The following is a 13,106-nucleotide window of genomic DNA, read 5'->3' as shown; positions in this document are numbered from 1 at the left end:
GTCTCTATCATTAGTTGTGAACGTTCACCACCTCCCTGAATTAAGCCCTTATATTTCCAGCCTGAGCAATCATGAGAATCTCCCATGTGGCATCTTGCCTCCAATCCCTTCCATACTATGAGAATGAGATTTTCTAAAGGCAAATCTAATCCGGTCACTCCCCAGCTTAAAAATTTTGGTAAGCAGATCAACAGAATAAGGTCTAATCTCGAGTATGCGACTCAACAAATCCTCATATTTGCCTCTGGCCTACTTGTGTATTTCCATCTCTTCCCTCAGCCCTATTCTGTAGTCACTGTAATCAATAGTGCTGCTGGAATATACCTTAATATTTGCACCTCTCTGTCTTTGATTATCTTTGCTGAATTTGTTCTACTGTTCAGCCTGACTCCTTTCCCCACCTAGAAAATTCCTATTTAGTCTTTGAGGCTCCACCTCATCAGCCGACTGTGAAGATTTTGTGGCTTCCTTAGATGAACTGAATACTTCTTCACTGAAACCTCTAGTGTCCCTCTTCTTCTTCTTTTATAAAATCCAGGCCCCGTGACATGTGGTGTCCACCCAGCGTTTGAGTTGTTCAGTTGTTTGATACAGTGCTTTATTTCTCCTGACAGCACAGAGTTTATCACATGGTGGACGTTTAATAAATATTGTGTTATTAAATTATGTAGCTGTAGCACGATGAGCTAAAACTGTCACCACTGCTCTCAGTGGCTGATAAGTTATGTGAGATTCAGAAACAGACTGTTTGGACAGAGCACAATTAACACCAGATGACTGAGAGCAGGAAGCAACATGCCAGTAGTCAGGGTTAGAATTCTGTGAGGAATAAGGCCAGTCAATTTAATAGGAAGGATATGGATCCTCCATGTAGACTGCATGAAAATCCATTAGATTAAATTAATTACTTCTACTGAAAAATGATAATTTTAATGGTGGGAAATTGAGTTTCCCTTCATATTTTTAGGAGAAAGTTTGCTTCTGTGTCACTGGCCGAGAGAAATAAGTTCGTCACCATAAAATCAGGAAAAGTTTAAACAGAGAAAAACTCCATAGGACATCCTCCAAAGTCGAAGGGGAAGAACTTGCAAGATGTAAGAAGGGAATAAATCAAGGTTTTTGTTACCTGGTGGAGAGACATTGGCAGATCCTGGAGAAGGAAAAATGTCTTCCAGGGGGCCAAGGAAAGGACCAAGAGTTCTGTAGGAGCTCAGCAAAGTGCTGGCATTCAGCTTTTCTACTTCCCAAATACCTACAACCAAGAGAGCAGATTAACTAAAGATACTGTAAATTTTAGTGAAATTAAACAAAACAACTTAAACCTTACATTGTATTTAGACTAGAGAATGTACGCAAGGAGGTGCTCAGAAAGATTATTCTGTGGTCATCTGATAAGCACTAATAAATCATAAAGGAAGAGACGTGTTTGGGCAGCAGTTATAGTCCAAGACCCAGAAATATCGATTCACCGAATTCCTGTCTCATTATCCCAGGAGAACCTTGAGAGACAAACCCTGTAGGCCAGAAAGACAGACATCCTGTATGAAGATGGTGTTTCACTCACAGCCTCAATAGCAGTGGCTTTGCATTTGTATTTCTCGTCCAGAAATACATGGAATCATCTAGTACTTCCATGGATTTTATAAATTGCATGGTGATGGCAGCTAAATAATAAGGCTAAGAACATCTCCCATTTACTGATAGTCCCATATGCCTGACACCATGATAAGTTCTCCACGATAGTATCTTCACCCTTTATAAGATGCTGTAAATTAAATCTTAGTATCCCCATTTTATAGGTTAATAGATTATGTTAGAGCATGTTATAGAGCTTACTCAAGGCTAATTTTCTGAAAGGTGGTGGAATTGATGATATTTGAATCATAGTCTCTTTGAATCAAAGGCTCCCAGGTCCATAGGTTTTCTCAGTAGAGCATTCTTCTAATACTAACTGCTTCCCTGGTAACATTCGTAAATGCAAACATGTCCACCAACGAAGAGGGAAAAGCCATTGCTAGATTGATGGAGGAAGTGAGGAAAGGAAGAAGTTTTACTGGAACCATAAAAAAGGAAAAGAAGGAAAGGAAGAAAGAAGATATAAAGAAAAGAACACAGGATAAATTTAAAGTTACCAGCCAAGAACCCAGGCTTCTCACCAGATGGTTCCTAAGAATAAAAGGCCCAGAACTACTCAGGGAGGATTTTCCGTAAGGCAGTTAGGTCTCCTAAAATTTCTCAGCTCAGTAAGTGAAAATTAAATGTAAAAATAGACATTTCCCATAACATCCCCTATGTAATCTTGTACATTTCAAACTCCAGAAGAAGACTGGATAAAACTGAGTGGAGCTGTCAGGATGTATGGGCCAAATATCATCACTAAGACAGGAGAGTTTGCTGGTCGGAGCTCAAACACTTCTCTTTGCCTTTAAAACCATTTTTTATAGCCTTCCTCACACACCTTCTATGTTCCTAGACGCAGAGTGCCTCTCTGCCAAGGACTGTGATTGCTTCTCAGTGCCCACCATGCCTGAGCTCATGCCCAGCACATAGCTGGTGCTCACGGCTTTCTATTTCTCTTCAAATCTGGCCCCTGCCGTTTGGAAGAGATTAACTAATCACTCAGCCCCTCTTTGTCTCCATTTCCGTATTTGAGTTCAAGTAGCAATGATAATACCACCTGTCTCAGAGTTACTGCCAGCAGTGTTTGAAATAACATGTAAAAAATGCATAGCGCAGCAGCTAGTTCTCTGTTAAAAAATAGACTCAAGGCTAGGGCTTGGGGGATATGCAGAGCTGAATAAGACACTTTCCTGATTTCAAAGAATTTATAATCTAGCAGGAGGAGAAGGTAAATTTGAAAGAAGTTGGTACAATAGAATGAGCTTTCAAGTCAGACTTTGGCTTGAAACCTTTTTCCACTTACTGCATGATCTTAGAATATTACTTAAAATCTCTGCACCTCATGGTCATCTTAAGTAAAAGAAGCCCATAATACTTATCTCAAGGAGGTGTTGTAAATATGAGAGATACTGCGGGTTGGGGACTTTGCAAAACATGTGGCATATTGTACTCAAAAACAGTATGCATTATGATTTTATTAATTCAGATGATATGAACTCATGAAAGCAATGATCCAAGACTATATATAACAAATGTCAATAGGGGAGCATGAATATATTTGATACTGAGATAGTTCAGAAGAGGGGTACCTTCGGTTGGAGAGAGAAGGACATGGAAGTTGTAGGGTAGGATTTCAAGAAACAGAACATGGGGAAGATTTCAAGCAGAAAGCAGAGCTTGAACAAAATGGTGGGTTTAAGAAAGCTGGCACGGACTTACACAATACTAGTTTTTCATTTTTTTTCAACAGGGCAGACAATGCAGAATAATGAAAAAGACTGAGGTTTTGATTTAAAAGCTAAGGTAGCTGTGTGTATTGAGAGCAGGGGCAATTGTTATTGTAGCTGTTTTGGAAGGTCTGGAGATTTCAAATGTCAAAAAATATACTGGGGATAAGAACAATTGGAAGAATGCATCCACAGCCCAGCCAGTAACGATTAGAAGTAATGACAATGGCTAGCATGATGAGTGTTTACTATGTGACTGACATGCAATATTTTAAATGCATGATTTTTTACGCCCTCACATTATGTACTGTTTTAATCTGTATTTTGCAAACGAGGAAACCAAGGCTGAGAGAGGTTGTGTTAAAGCTCTAGGCCAAACATCAATCAAGCCATTTTGGGCCAAGCATTCACATGAGACCTGTTTCACGTCAAAATCCATATTCTCAGATGTTTTCACACAGTAGATTATATTTTTAAAATTCTAGATGAAGAGATAAGTTGAAGCAAAGGCATAGTCATGGGGACAATTTCTGGGCTTTTTAAAGAAGTAAATTATGTTAGGCTTACATTTGTCTCCCTGCCTTGGAGCATGAACTCCAAAAAGTTAAACACACACTAATTTCCCTCATACTAAACACATCATGCGTTTGCTGAATGAATGAGTGAGTCACTGTGCATGTTTTCTGCCAGGCCTGATGGGCATGGAGGACCCTGGCAACAGTAGCTGGCCTCTCCTATGCCAGTATGCAAGAAAGGTGTAAGACCAGGCTTGTCCTTAGTGACATGGCAAACCATTCTATGTCCATCTTGTTCTCAAAAATCCTGCAATGACTCCTTATTGTCCCCAGGTTACATTTGACCTCAGGACACGGCGGAAGAGGTCCCGTGGCATGGATTCTGGTTAGACTTCAAGACTAGTATCTTCTACTCTTCCCGTATACCCGGGGCTGATGTACTGATTTGTTAGATATCACTGAAACATGTCACTATTTCATGTTTCCTTAGCTTTTTACTTGTCATTTCTTTGAGCTGGAGTACATGTACACTTTTTCAGGCTGTTTTTACCTGTTGCCTCCTGTATGGACTCCTCCCAGGACAACTTAGCTCACAACACAGGGTTGGTAGCTCTCCCTTTTCCAGTACATGCTGCCTTATCCCTCCACTCTTCTTTCCCACTGTACCGTGAAGACCTCTTTTCTCCTTCCTCAGGCTCCAGCACCATGCACAGCCCCTGAAAGTCATACAGAATATTCACCGAATTGAGATACTTACATAGCATTGAACACTAAGAATTTAAATGTATCTATTTCCCTAAATATGTTCTCCCCAGCAGGCCATAAACTAATTTAAGATAAGAGAAATACCTTAATTAACGTGGTATCCATAGTTGGCAAGTGCTGGAAACTATTTATTCACCGAAAGCATGATAACTATTCTCTCCTACAGCATAACCCTACTCCGGATGGACTGCTCACTCACATCATCTTACCACCAATGTAATAACCATCAACGTAACACCCCCATCAGCCCTTCACCACCAACACCACTAAATCACTATCACCAGACCAATTTTATTTGGAGGACAAATTGTAAATGCTTTGCAGTGAGATGTAAGGTTGAAATCTTGGCTTATCAGTGACTATCTGCATGATTCTGCTCAATGTCTTTATCTATAAAGGAGACATAACAGTGCCAATCTCTTAAGCACATAGTGGTGATTAAATAAGAAAGGACTGCAGGGCGCCTGGGTGGCTCAGTGGTTAAGCGACTGCCTTCGGCTCAGGTCGTGATCCTGGAGTCCCGGGATCGAGTCCCGCATCGGGCTCCCTGCTCGGCAGGGAGTCTGCTTCTCCCTCTGACCCTCCCCCCTCTCATGCTCTCTCTCTCTATCTCATTCTCTCTCAAATAAATAAATAAAATCTTTAAAAAAAAAAAAAAAGAAAGGACTGCAAATGCTTAGTGCAATGCCAAGAATAGAGTAAGGGAGGGGTAGTTAAGTGCATGGTATTTACCTTCTGCTTCCTCTGTTTCAATTCAAACCCTTGCTCAAATGGATGTCCCAGTTCCCTTCTCAAATTAACAGTGTGACAGTAAACCTGTCTTTGGTGATCACTGGGCCCATGCATTAGAGATGTAAAAGAGGGGATACATGAAAGATACTGAAGAGATGGAAGTGATAGGAGGCAATCTCTGCTGAACACTGCGTAAGAAAATGAACTCCTCATTTTATTGCCTTCTGGTTAGAAGAGCAGAGAATATAAATGATGAATAAGAGGTCCCTGATGATTGCATCTCACTGAAGACCGTCTTTAGCCTGAAGGTTTTTTTCTCTTTTCACTATAGAAGTATTTATGGCTGAAATCTACTTTATTATAATAACATGGCAATTACAAGCCTTTCTAGCTTAATCTGCTGGCACATTGAAAAGCACAGAATCTAGAACATAGAGTCAAAGGTTCTGTAAGCCTTAGGGTCCCCACATATGAATAAGCCCCAGCATTTTCTCAAACTAGTACTTCTTAAGAAAAACCAATACTAGTTTTGCAGTGATATACTGAAAACTTACATTTTTCAAAACTGGAGGCATTGAGTCTAATGTTTCAAAATGAAAATGTCCAAATACTAGAATATGTTTAAGGAAAAGGGAAAAAGGAAAGGAATGTGCATTTCCTAATCCCTAAGTGCAAGTTCTCTGTTCATCCCCTTACACATGCTGTCCATTTACTCTTCATAACCCACCATTTCTGCCCACCTTCCAGGTGTGACACTGAGATTCTGAGGGGTCAAACAGCTTGTTTAGTAGAAGAGATTCAGAACTGGGGTCCCAGGCCAACTTTATCTCACCAAACCTCTGCATGTTTGTCTTCTCCATGAAAAGCTATAAATCTTTCAATTGCTTAGTCACCAATAATGAGACCATGACCCTTCACTGAGAGAGCCATCCCCACTATGACCATTATCAACATTTTGATCTTGTCCATGTAATTAGATTAAAAATCTACAAAATAGGAATACAACTAGTCCCTCCTCAAAGTATCATTGGGAAGATAAAATTGAATAATACCCATGAAATTTGATTTGTTCATTGTCTCACATTTAGGAAATGTTCAATAAATGTGCTTGAGTATGGCAGGATCATAGAGTAGATATACGGTGGGCTTTTTAAGAAGCTGCCAAGCAATTTTCCAAGGTGTTTGTAGACATTTCTGTCAGTTCCATATCCTCGCCAACATCTGGTGTTCATAGACTTTTTGATTTCAGTCCTTCTAGTGGATGGCAAAAGACATCTCATTATAGTATCAATTGGCATTTCTCTGAGGACTAATGATGTTCAGCAACTTTTCATGCATTTCTTGGCCACTTATTTATCTTCTTTGCATAGCATATATTCAAACTTCAGCCCAATTTGTATTAGTTTTTTTATGGTTAAATTACAGAAGTACTTCACATGTACTATATACATAATCCTTCAGTTTGTGTTGTCCTATTAATGTTCTTAATAGGAATTTTTGATAAACAGAAAGGTTTATTATAATGAAGGCCAATTTAATATATTCTCTGTTCTTTTTTATTTCACCCATCCCCCCATCTACCTCCCTTCTGGCAAACTCCAGTTTGTTCTCTGTATTTAAGAGAGTGTTTGTTTTGTTTTTTAGATTCCACATATAAGTGAAGGCATATGGTATTTTCTTTCTCTGTCTGACTTAATTCACATAGCATAATACCCTCTGGGTATACATTTGAATGCTAGAGATTTTTTTTAATGTTCTAAGATGGTGTTGTCTGCCTCAAGCTTATCAAGATAATCTTCAATATTTTCATTTAGAAACTTTTTAGTTCTATGTTTAAAGTTTAATTTATGATGCATTTTGAACTGACTTTTGTGCATGGACTTGGGTAGAGTTTAAAATATTTATTACAGATAAATGAAAACGCACGTCCACAAAAAGACTTGTGCACGAATATTCGTAGAAGCATGATTTAATATGGCCAGTAGTCAGTAAAATAAGTTGTCAAACAAACACAGAAATGAATAAATAAACTATGTCATATTCATGGAGTGGAATACCAATCATCACTGAAAAGGAATGGGCTACTGACATGAAACAATATGCATGGATGTACAAAACATTATGTTGAATAAATGAAGCAGGCACAAAAATAAGTTAACATATGATGTCATTCATGTGAATTTCAAGTGCATAGAAAACCAACCTTCAGTGCCAGAAGTCAGAAAATACTTAATTGAGGAGATAGAGTTAATTGACTGGAAAGGGTATTGAGGGAACTTTCATTACATTATCATATTTTGGGAAGTGGTACATGGATTCATTCAATTGTTGAAATCAACAAATAGTATAAAATCTATACATTCCATCTCAAAAAATAAAGTAAAAAATAAATAAAATAGGAGAGGCATGACTGGTTACCATGGTTTTCTGCATCAAACAACCAGTTGATCGAAAGCCTTGTCCTAAAACCCCTCCTTTTCCCTTTAGAAACTCCTCTTCCCTCTCTGTTTCTGACAAGAGTTGCTAACCCTTTGGCTGGCGACACCCAAGTCAGCGCTCCCCTCCTTTGGGGCAGGAGCCAGGGATCTGCTGCTTGAGGTGGTTCACCAACTGTGGAAAGCTGCACAATACCAAAAACCAAATGCCAGGAACCTTACCTCAGTCCTGCCCTCCTCTTGCATGCTCATTGCTCACTGACCCCTTTAGCTTCTGAAAAAAATACAATGATGAGTTTATTCGTGAATTTGTCACTGAAGAAACTGAAGCTCAGAGACGTGAAATAACTGTTCGAGGGCTCAGAAATGATATTTTCAAGCACTAAAATCCAGGTATGTGTGAGAGCTGTCTACTTGCTCAAAACTGATGCTTTGAGAGCAAGGGAGGCTTTCAGAGTCCTCAGGAACAATTTGCCTTCTGGAGGGAAAAAGAGTCTGCTTGCTTAAGAACAGGGCAAACACTTTCAGCCCTTCAGATTTCTACATGTATCAGTACTGAAAAGCTAATTAATTCACATCAATTAGAAGAAAATTATGTTAATTTATTGTGTATTAAATATGTTTTTGTCTCTGTGTCCCAAAGTAACAGTGAGTTTGGTGTATTTAATTTCTCTTCCCTTTCACTTAATTTATATATTATTACTTCCTAAATAGTGATTAATTCATTTAACATTTATCAAATACCTAATGTGTGAAAATCCCAGATATACTTACAAAAAATAATATATAAAAGTGTAAGAGAGAATTTGGTATTCAGCACATGTTTTGTTTAAAGTACTTGCTTCCTGCCTAGCTTCATTCAAAATATATAAGACAATACTTCATTCTTTGAGCATTTACAATTCAGTTGTAGGAGGTTTTTTTTACAAATTTCTTTTTAATTAGTTCATCACTTCCACATTGCTTTATCAACATTTTTAAAGGTTTTAAAGTGGCTACCTGGAAAAAAAACAAACAAACAAACAAACAGACAGGATTGACTAAAAAAATGATTTCTTACACTATTCAACAGAAATGGTAAAGGTACCCAAAGAAATTAGGACAAAAATAATAGTAGAAAAATGAAGCCAGAAATAGTCTAGTCCAGCAAATGTTTTTAGAGTTTCCTATAAACGTTCTACTGATTGTCAACAAATTTTGTTCTGACCTCACTACTGGGCCCTTCAGAGAGGGGAATATGCCATGCTGCAATTTCATGGTTTCCACAACTTAAAAATAAAAACCGCCAGTTATTTTACCACAAAAGATGGGTTTATTTGGGAGTAAAAGAAAATTGCAATCTGGGACAAACAAACTGTGGCAAAACTACAGACAAGCCCAGAGAACAAAGGGGAGGTACTTGTTTTTAGGGAGAAAAGGAGGAAGTTGGAGGGTGTTATAAACTAAAAGTCCTTGGAATAAACTGGGAGTTCTGACTAGAGTGGCTTCTCCTTGGCTGAGCTGTTTATGGGTGGAGGGGGGAGGAGATAAGGAAAGCATGATTCTGTCAGCTGGGATAGTAGAGGGGTGTCTGTGTTCAAGGTCAAGTCCATGTAAGGTCAAGTTCGGCTCTTCCTGCTGGGTCTGCAGTTGACTACAAGTGGTAGTGAGGGTTCCCGTGACTAATTTTCATACCAGTTTATTAAGGAAAACAGTAGCTCAGCAGAAAACAATTATCACCAAGACACTATCACTTCATAAACAGAAGACTGCAATGCAATGGAAAATACTGACAATTATGTTGGGAAGAGGAATTTTTTTTTAATTAAAATTCTTCAGGAAGGTATATGAAATAGCACAAGTGCATAAGGCATTAATACTAATCCCAAAACATGGTAGCTATGACTCACATCAATTCCAAATATTAATAGAAGGGTATTTCCTTTGTCCATTTTTGGAGGAAGAGATACACTACAGAACTTTTTTTTTTTTTAAACCATCTGAAAAATAGTGGCATTGATGATCATTGGACATTATATGTCAGGATTGGTGGCGGACTGGAAGAAATGTCTCTCTTTGCAAACTTGGGATTTTAAAACTCCACCAAGACAGAAGATGGCTCTAGGACAGTTATAACAAAGGTTAAACTGAGAGAGATGTGAAGACTTCTGCTTCTGGTGATGGAGAACTAGATTGTATCAGATTAATATTCCCAAGGAGAACAATTTGATGAACCAGATACAAAATTTTAAAAAGCATATATCTTTGAAGCCAACACAGAGCCACCAAGTTTGCAGGACTTGAAGGGGGAAAGTCCTAAAAATATATATATGGAAATATGGAAAGATAATCCAATATGCATGCTAATTTTCCACACAGGGAATTTACTAATTCATTAGCACTGGCTATATTGAGAAGTGGAGTAGAATTTAGGTAAAAAGCTGAAAAGCTAAGATAATCCAATATTCTAACAGGTTTGGGAAGATAACATGTTGAATGACGGGCTCTACCAGGAAGAGAGTCCCTAACAGATACACAGCCTTCCAAAGGGCTACATATGAGAGGAAGGGATGAAATGAACAAGGTTTAATAAAGATTGATCCCCATTTTCAAATCAGATCAATCTTAGATTGGATTTAGGTGATTTTCTCCTATCCTATTTCAGAAAAGGGAAAATAAATTCTAAATGTGGGAATATAAGACTATCCAGAACCTTAAATAATTTCTAAAATATTTCATGGCATTCAGTTAAAAATCAGCATGCATACCAGAGACAAAAATAAAATGATTTAAACTGTAACTTAAAAACAAGACATTAGAAAAGTTCTCAGGAGATCTATGTATTAAAATTACAAGACACAGAAAGTAAAATAAATGTGATATTATGTTCATTAGAATGGATGATTTGATGGACACCGTCAACAGAAAATAAGCATCCATAAAGATAGAATTATATTGAAATTCTAGGAGATAAAATTAAATAATTGAAGTTAAGAACTCAATACATAATATTAACAGAGATTAATATGATTGAGGAGAGGATTACTGAAGCAAAAAAACAGGTCAGTAGAATATATAAGACTAAATACAGAGAGGGGAAAAAAGGACGAAAATACAGAAGAATTTTTTATTGAAATAAATAAATTTAATGAATAATAAATAAATAAATAAATTTAAATAAAACCTACAAAAATGGAGAGATATGTTTCTTTCATGAATTAAAAGGTATTTGAAAGACTTGGTTCTCTCTAATCTGGTCTGTCAAGTCATGAAGTTCCATTCAAACTCTCAGCTAGGAACTCAGAGGGCCAAGCAAGTAAACACGATTTAGAAGAATAAAACCATTTGTCATATACTAGCAGATATCAGGTGTATATAGCCTCAGTGATTCAGACAACTTGTTATTGGCATTAGAGCAGATATCTAGATTAATGGGAAAGAAAGGAGAGCTGAGAAACAGATTGACCCTTATGCAGCATTTGGTATTTACAAAGTTAAAATGTACACAAACAGGGAAAGATTCTCATCCGATGAAGGATTCTGAATCAATTAATATTTGTACAAAGAAAGATAGAATCTGGCTTCTATCTCATATGTTAAACAATGAACACAATGCAATGCCTGTGAACAGTAGAATGGATAAATAAATGTTAATACAGTGGAAAATTAATATATTCATTATTATATATTCATTCATTAATATATTCATTATTATATATTATATATTATATATTATATATATTATATATTATATATATAATGTATACATATATGCTATATCAGACAAAACTGATCTATGTCTATGATGTTAAAAGTTAAGGTAATAGTTAGCTTTCAGAAAGTGATGGGAGAGTGGCAGAATATTGATAGAGATATTTCTTTTTTTTTTTTTAAAGATTTTATTTATTTATTTGAGAGAGAGAGAGAATGAGAGACAGAGAGCATGAGAAGGAGGAAGGTCAGAGGGAGAAGCAGACTCCCTGCTGAGCAGGGAGCCCGATGCAGGACTCGATCCCGGGACTCCAGGATCATGACCTGAGCCGAAGGAAGTCGCTTAACCAACTGAGCCACCCAGGCGCCCAATAGAGATATTTCTGAACTGCTGCTAATATCCTAAATATCCTGTTTCTTTATCTGGTGGGTAGGTGGTTACACAGGCGCATTTACTTTGGAAAGTGTATCATCTTTACATTTAAGATTTGTGCGCACCTCTCTCTTTCTGTCTGTGGGGCATGTATGATTAGCTCCTTTGAATCACATAGAACCAGATAGAGCAGGGTTACACACAAAAGAAAAGCTTAAAAATATTCTTGTCACTAAGCATGAAAAAATGTTATGTGCATTCACTGACACAGAATGAAATGTGTGACTCACATCCAGAGGAAATACTCAGAGGTTGTGGGGCTGTGGTAAGGTACAGAGGAAGACCATGGAAGGAAAGAGAAATGTTAAATTAAAGAAGGAAAAATAAAAACCTTGGTATCTTGTAATGGGTATGTTCTTCCAAGTCTTGCCACTGCCCATCTTATCCTAAAATTGTGCAATCAGGTAAATGAAAATTAGAGAAACATGATCTTATTCTCCAACACTCACAACAAATCAAGGCCATAATCTTTTTTTTTCAAACCAGTATTAAATGGTGTACATTTTATTTTATTTTACCTTATTATTTTTTAAAGATTTATTGATTTATTTGAGAGAGAGAGAGAGAGAGCATGATGAGCAGGAGGGGCAGAGGGAGAGGGAGAGAGAGTCCCAAGCAGACTACATGCTGAGTGCCGAGCCCAACGCAGGGCTCGATCCCATAACCTTGACATCTTGACCTGAGCTGAAACCAAGAGTCAGACGCTTAACCGACTGCTCCCCCCAGGCACCCTGGTGTACATTTTACTATACCCTTTAAATACAAGAAAGTTTGTATTTCCTTGAATTTTTTAAAAAGGACTTCAAGAATACATTTTGAATATATCAATAAAAATCTGTGGACAAGACTTCTCTTTCTTGGAAGTTGCAGGAGATACACTGTCCTCTAGTCCCCTTGCTGAGTACAACTAAAAACCTTGAATATTATATGTAAAACAAACACTGGAAACTCTGAAAGGTGGGGAAAAAGAAACATAGTAGCTTATGGAAATCGAGACCAAAAGAATGAAACAGTAAAGAGTTCCCTGAGCTTGCTTTTTACCTTGCATATCCCAGACTTGGAGCAAAAGAAGCTAGCAACCTGGAACCCAGATAAGGAAAGAAGGATGGAAGGAAAGGAGGAAGGAAGGAAGGAAGGAAGGGAGGAAGGAAGGAAGGAAGGAAGGAAGGAAGGAAGGAAGGAAGGAAGG

Source organism: Mirounga leonina, unplaced genomic scaffold, assembly GCF_011800145.1.
Source record: "Mirounga leonina isolate KUSES-001 unplaced genomic scaffold, KU_Mleo_1.0 Mir_165, whole genome shotgun sequence".
Taxonomy (NCBI): domain Eukaryota; kingdom Metazoa; phylum Chordata; class Mammalia; order Carnivora; family Phocidae; genus Mirounga; species Mirounga leonina.
The sequence above is the reverse complement of the archived record's forward strand: the minus strand, read 5'-3'. Positions refer to the sequence as shown.